Raw genomic sequence first — 7,938 nt, 5'->3', positions numbered from 1 at the left:
ACAGTACATTGGTTCTTGTGTGATTACCATCAGGATATCTTGTTCACAAGTGGTGCTGTGAAGGCATCTGCAGCCTGTTCTCCACTTGACATAAGTGGCAGGAGCAGAATTGGGCCATTCGGCCCATCAAGTCCACTCCGCCATTCGACCATTCAATGGACGACCCATCTCTCCCTCCTAACCCCATTCTCCTGCCTTCTCCCCATAGCCCCTAACACTTGTCTAGCTTCCAACCTAATGGTATGAACAATTAATTTTCAATGTTTTTGGTAACTACCGACAAACAACTAACTATAGGCAGGCTGAATACTATATATAGACTATATAAATTCTTAAGTTCATAAGGAACAGGAGCAGAATTAGGCCATTTGGCCCATCAAATCTACCCCGCCATTTGATCATGGCTAATCTATCTCTCCCTCCTAACCCCATAACCTGCCTTCTCCCCATAACCCCCATGTACATAACAAGGGGAAGATGACAGATCTTTAACTTGATTGCCTTTCCTCACAGTGGGAAACCTTGATTCCACTGTGTGGGGATGTTCACCTTATATTTTATCATGTGTTGTGTTCTTTTTATTTGTACGGAGGTACGTAACTCAAATCTCACTGTACCATTTGGTGCATGTGACAATAAATGTAACTTGAACTTGAACTTGAACTATATACATGTGTATGTATATACATAAATATAATTATCTAATGGAGCAGGTCAGAGAGTTCTCTCCGAGTCTAAGCATTAGATTGGTTAAGCTCTCAATCCCATCGTGTCAATCTCTCAGTCAGAAACAGTTCAGTTCCTGGCTCCACGCCCGGATTTGGACGTGACAATCTCGTTACTAAAGCAGGAGAGAAACATAGAAAAATAGAAAATAGGTGCAGGAGGAGGCCATTAGGCCATTCGAGCCAGCACCATCATTCATTGTGATCAAGGCTGATCATCCCCGATCAATAACCCGTTCCTGCCTTTCTCCCCATATCCCTTGACTCCACTAGCCCCTAGAGCTCTATCTAACTCTCTCTTAAATCCATCCAGTGACTTGGCCTCCACTACCCTCAGTGGCAGGGAATTCCACAAATTCACAACTCTCTGGGTGAAAAAGTTTTTTTTCTCACCTCAAAGCCTCGATAAACATGGGAGATGGAGACAGGGAAATAACTGGTCATCAGAAGCATTGAGACAGACAAAGGGAAATAAAATGAAAGATAAAGATAAAGAGTGAAAAAAAGAATATGTACAGAGACGGAAAACAGCGGTAGAGTCGCTGCCTCACAGCACCAGAGACTCAGGTTCGATCCTGACTACGGGTGCTGTCTGTACGGAGTTCTGAGGAAGATTCCTGATCCAAAACATCACCTATCCATGTTCTCCAGAGATGCTGCCAGACCCGCTGAGTTACTCCAGCACTCTGTGAAACGTCACCTATCCATGTTCTCCACAGATGCTGCCTGACCCGCTGAGTTACTCCAGCACTTTGTGCCTTCCTGTGCTAAAGAATGTATAGGTTTAATATTCATTAACTTCCGCCCTACTTGCTGTCTGCAAGAATTGTTTGGGGCGGCACGGTGGCGCTGCAGTAGAGTTGCTGCCTCACAGCGCCAGAGATCCGGGTTCGATCCTGACTGTGGGTGCTGTCTGTATGGAGTTTGTACGTTCGCCTCGTGACCCGCGTGGGTTTTCTCCTGGTGCTCTGGTTTCCTCCCACACTCCAATGAAGTACAGGTTTGTAGGTTCATTGGCTTCGGTAAAAATTGTCCTAGTGTGTGTAGGGTAGAACTGGTCTGCACAGACCCAGTGGGCCGAAGGGCCTGTATCCAAGCTGTATCTCTAAAACTAAAACCTAAAAGTAAATATTAGTTTTTGTATATAATTTTAGCTGCGTGGATACCCACATGGTGAAGGCTGCCCCTAGCGGTTGGATAGGTGTATAATTTTAGTCGTTCTCTTGACACCTGGTCCTGCCATGTATCGGAGGCTAATTAACTGGATTACCCTTTAAGTAATTAGCTAAAAACGTAACAGAAATCTAGTTAATGCTTAGTCATCTATGTATTCGTTTAGCAGCTGGGAGTCTTTCGTTTTTTCTTTTAAAAGGGCATTTCTGTTATTCCAAGCAGGAATATCCTGGGTTTAAAGCTGAGAACATGTTGAGATGGCTTTGATCTGGTTATCAAGATTTGTGCCCTTAGACGGAATACGATTGTGAAATGTCTTTAATTTCCACCCTTGGTTACTACCCAATGATATACAGGGTGCGGCACGGTGGCGCAGCGGTAGAGTTGCTGCCTTACAGCAGCAGAGGCCCGAGTTCAATCCTGACTGCGGGTGCTGTCTGTACGGAGTTTGTACTTTCTCCCTGTGACCTGTGTGGGCTTTCTCCGGGTGCTCCGGCTTTCTCCCACACTCCAAAGACGTACATGTTTGTCAGCTAATTAGCTTCAGTAAAATTGTCCCTAGTGTGCGTAGGACAGTGCTGGTGTACAGACAGGGTGATTGCTGGACTTTAAAGTCTAAAGGTATCTGCAACCAGGGCACTGAGATGGGATGGGATGTTTGAGGTGGGACAAAGTCTGGGACTTCAATTGCAAGTTAGCAGCAGCGGGACCATTCAAAGGAACGGGACATGGACAAAATCCATGTTAATCTCACATGAGCAGAATTAGGCCATTCGGCCCATCGTGTCTACTCCGCCATTTAGTCATGGTTGATCTATCTTTCCCTCTCAACAAGAGCGGAACTCGCTATCAAAACATGGAGGGGACCGGGGGACACCATTTTTTGGCGGCCAAGCGCGTATGCGCACACTCACACCCACACACACACACACGCACGAGGCTTCGGAGGCTCAATCCAGCACTAAGTGCAGCTCAACTCTGCCTGTCTCACCGGGTTAACTACAGCCTTGTCTGGACTGACGGGATACCAGCGCTGCTTCTCCGCGCTGGCCATATTTCCCGCAAGTCCAGGAAGGGCTGTAGGCTCACCTGGCGGGACAGGCAGAGTTGAGCTGTGTTTAGCGCTGCTTCTCTGTGCTGGCTGTGGGCCTGGGGGGTCACAGCTCCCATCTGACTCCCGACCAAAGATCCTATAGCGGAGGATCTTTGCTGCCGACCTCTCTGGCCACACATGGGGGGGGGCGCTTGGGACAGCGCCGGAGAGCCGGCCGGGTTCGATCCTGGCTGCGGATGAGGCCACGTCTCCCTCCTCCAAACACCGCACTCTATCCTCAGTCCCATCCCCCCCCCACTCCTCCCTCCTCCAATCATCGCACTGAATCATCATGTCCCGCCCCCATTGCTTGCTGACCGACGTCTCTCTCGTCCAATCGGCGCCCTCGATCATCAGTCCCACTCCTACTGTCTCGCGGAAATCGGAGATTTCACCGGGTTTTAAAATCCGTATTACAAAAACTTGGGGATTTAGCAGCTGGGAGTCTTTCGTTTTTTCTTTTGAAAGGGCATTTCTGTTATTCCAAGCAGGAATATCCTGGGTTTAAAGCTGAGAACATGTTGAGATGGCTTTGATCTGGTTATTAAGATTTGTGCCCTTAGACGGAATACGATTGTGAAAATGTCTTTAATTTCCACCCTTGGTTACTGCCCAATGATATACAGGGTGCGGCACGGTGGCGCAGCGGTAGAGTTGCTGCCTTACAGCGGCAGAGGCCCGGGTTCAATCCTGACTGCGGGTGCTGTCTGTACGGAGTTTTCCACCTGGGTTTCCCCTGGGTTTTCCACCCCTGCCTCTCAACCCCATTCTCCTGCCTTCTCCCTGTAACCTTTGACGTTCATACTAATCAAGAGCTCGTGATTTAATCTCTGTTTTAAGAATACACAGACTTGGCCTCCGCTGCTGTCTGTGGCGATGAATTCCACAGATCCCTAGAAGGAATGCCAGGGATTGGAGTTAAGTCCAGTAAAAGCCCAGCCTTCAGCCACAGGGAACTCCTGCTTCCTGCACTATGTTGCTTTAATTCAGCAACGTACAAGAAGATGACTGTAGCATTGGTTAGGCCAGCACGGTGGCGCAGCGGTAGAGTTGCCACCTCACAGCGCCAGAGGCCCGGTTTCAATCCTGACCTCGGGTGCTGTCTGTGTGGAGCTTGCATGTTCTCCGTGCGACTGCGTGGGTTTCCTCCGGGTGCTCCGGTTTCCTCCCACATCCCAAAGACGTGCGGGTGTGTAGGTTCATCGGCCAACTCGTAAGTTGCCAACTCATGTGCAGGGAGTGGATGAGAAAGTGGGATAACATAGAACTAGTGTGTGGATGGGTGATCGATGGTCGGCATGGACTCGGAGGGCCCAAGGGCCTGTTTCCAGGCTGAATCTTTCTATTAATCAATAATGTAGCAGATTAGATGTTTTAAATTATGATCTGGCTTTAAGCAGAACGTCCAAAAGAGATAGGAGTACGTAGAAACATAGCAACATAGAAAGTAGGTGCAGGAGTAGGCCATTCGGCCCTTCGAACCAGCACCGCCATTCAATATGATCATGGCTGATCATTCGCAATCAGTACCCCGTTCCTGCCTTCTCCCCATATCCCTTGATTCCCTTAGCCCTAACAGCTAAATCTAACTTTCTCTTGGAAACATCCAGTGAATTGGCCTCCACTGCCTTCTGTGGCAGAGAATTCCACAGATTCACAACTCATTGGATGAAAAAGTTTTTCCTCATCTCAATCATAAATGGCCTACCCCTTATTCTTAAACAGTGACCCCTGGTTCTGGACTCCCCCAAAATCGGGAACATTTTTCCTGCATCTGACCTCTATAGTGTACTGGTCTGTGTATTTTTTCTTTTTTCTCTTTTTTGTTTTGTATGGCTATATTGACATTAGATCTGTTCAATTAATTTAATCAATCTCTGTAAAGCACTTTGGTTCAAATACTGGTTTTGTTGAAAAGTGCTATATAAATAAAGATTATTATTATTATTATTATTCCATTCCTCTAAGAATTTTATATGTGTCTATAAGATCCCCTCTCATCCTTCTAAATTCCAGCGAATACAAGCCCAGTCGACCCATTCTTTCATCATAAGTCAGTCCTGCCAATCCGGAGTAGAATTAGGCGATTTGGCCCATCAAGTCTACTCTGCCATTCAATCTTGGATGATCTATCTCTCCCTCCTAACCCTGTTCTCCTGCCTTCTCCCCATAACCTCTGACACCTGTACTAATTGGGCGGTCACAGTGTTGCAGCAGTAGTTGCTGCCTTACAGCGAATGCAGCGCTGGAGACCCGGGTTCGATCCCGACTACGGGTGCCGTCTGTATGGAGTTTGTACGTTCTCCCCGTGACCTGCGTGTGTTTTCTCCGAGATCTTAGTTTTCCTCCCACACTCCAAAGACGTACAGGTTTGCAGGTTAATTGGCTTGGTGAATGTAAAAATTGTCCCTAGTGGGTGTAGGAAAGAATGAATGTGCGGGGATCGCTGGTCGGTGCGGACCCGGTGGGCCGAAGGGCCTGTTTCCACGCTGTATCTCTAAACTAAAACTGATGGAAAGCATGCTGATGAAACTTGCACAGAGCGAGTTGAACGTCAGGGCACCACTTAAATCAGGAAACACTTTCTCAGGCAACAAGAGCTCAGTAAGGTGATCTTCTGAAGAGGCCGAGGTAGTGCAGGCTTTGGTTCAGGCTAGGTGGGTGCTACATGCACAGTAAAACTCCAATGAGAACGCCTTTACTTGGAAGAGTGTTTAAGAAGGAACTGCAGATGCTGGAAAAATTTTGCTTAAAGGCAAAAACGCTGGAGAAACTCAGTGGGTGAGGCAGCATCTATGGAGAGAAGGAAATAGGCGACATTTCAGGTCGAAGCCCTTCTTCAGACTGATGTGAGGGTGGGGGGGGCGGGAAGAAGAAAGGACGAGACAGAGACAGTGGAGGCAAGGACTACCTGAAATTAGAGAAATCAATGTTCATACCAATGAGGTGTAAACTGCCCAAGCATAATATGAGGTGCTGCTCCTCCAATTTACAGTGGTCCTCATGGTCCATGGATGAGGCCCAGGACAGAAAGGTCGGCTTCAGAATGGGAGGGGGAGTTGAAGTGCTGAGCCACAGGGGGATTAGGTTGGTTAGTGCGGACCGAGCGGAGGTGTTGAGCGAAGAGTGTTTTGTCAATAGTATGGGGGAACTTCCAATCCCCATGTGACTCGTTGATGCACAATAATCTAAATTGGACCATAAACAAATCAGAGTCTTGCTGACAACTTAAAAATAAAAGACGGGTAAAAATAATATTTCTACTCCAAAAGCATAAATCGATTCAGTCCCCGGCAGAAATCACTTTGGATGCTGCAGTTAAATGCAAGCTGTATCTCTAAGGGAAAAAAAGACTCAAAGCACTGCAGCGGGTCAGGCAGCATCTGTGGAGAACATGGATAGGTGACGTTACACAGAGTGCTGGAGTAACTCAGCGGGTCAGGCAGCATCTGTGGAGAACACGAGATGTGATGTGTGACATTTTTGGTTAGGACCCTTCTTCAGACTGATGTTTTCACTGGTCCATGTAGCTAAACAGCAGAAAGGCAAACAGTACTACAGTGCCCTGCGATGGAAGGGGAGTTTCCATCCTTCATGTTCATGGAGAAATAAATGGGTGAAAGTCTAAAACATAACATTAGTAATAAGCAGATACGTTCATAAGGGATGGGAGCAGAATTATGGCGGATCTATCTTTCCTTCCTAACCCCATTCTTCTGCCTTCTCCCCATAACCTCTGATACCCGAATTGATCAAATGTCACCAAGTCCTCTGCTTGCTGTATTAATGGCAGTGAATCCTGTCAGTGTTTAATTACTTTAATTACTTTAAACTTTTTAAATTATTTGGCACATAATTGACACGTGAAGCGCAACCAGGCAGGTCGAATGAAATCGTTTTTGTTTACAGAAAATGAGACTAAAACATGTGAAAAATGCATGCCTTGCTGAGCTGAGCTCCTGTCGCTGGGAGGAGCGTGACCGTGACGACCAATGACGAGGGTTCTGACTTCTCAGCCCCACCACTAGGTGGTGCCACACAAGGACTTGCATCATTGCATTCGACAGATACATCATACTCAATGTAAATAACATTATTTTGAGAGCATATTCAAAGCATTGAGCCCAGAACAGCACAGTCCTGGGACAGAACAGCCCTTCAGCCCACTTTGTCTGGGCCGAACATGATGCCAAATTAAACTGAGTGCCTCGGCCTGGACATGATCCGTATCCACCATTCCCAGCAACACGTGTAACACATGGAATGTAGTTCTTAGTGTTTAATTTAGTTTAGTTTAGAGATACAGCGCGGAAACATGCCCCTTCGGCCCACTGAGTCCGCGCCGACCAGCGATCACCCCGTACACTAGGGTTCCTCCCACACTCCAAAGACGCACGGGTTTGTAGGTTAATGGGCCTCTGTAAATTGTAAATTGTCCCGAGTGTGCGTAGGATAGTGCTGGTGTACAGGGGTGATCGCTGGTCGGCATGGGTCGGCCGAAGGGCCTGTTTCCATGCTGTAACACTAAACTAGGCCCGATACAAAGCAGACTCGGGAGTCCACTCGGTACGTTGGTGAGCACTCATCTCTCAAGCAACACCAAGAACATAGTAACACGATGGATTATTCATGTGAAGGTGTTGTGTGGGAATAGCATGACACATTAGGCCATGTAGTAGTGGGAGTGAGTGAACACTCTGCGTGCATGAGCAAATCACCTGTGGAGTGTGTTAGGATATCGAAGAGAACCTGATAGTCGCCCAAATAAATATTGCCCAGTGAATCTTGTGTTGCACTGAAACATGACTTTGTAGTCAACATCAGTAACAAGAGGAGAGAAGTTGACATCGCAGTGTCAGATGAGGCTTTTCAAAAACAGATTAAAAAGATTTGATTGGGTTGCAAGGAACTACAGAGACTGGAATCACCAGCAAAACACAGCCTGCT

Source organism: Leucoraja erinacea, chromosome 14 (assembly GCF_028641065.1).
Source record: "Leucoraja erinacea ecotype New England chromosome 14, Leri_hhj_1, whole genome shotgun sequence".
Classification (NCBI taxonomy): domain Eukaryota; kingdom Metazoa; phylum Chordata; class Chondrichthyes; order Rajiformes; family Rajidae; genus Leucoraja; species Leucoraja erinaceus.
Note: the sequence above shows the minus strand (reverse complement) of the source record.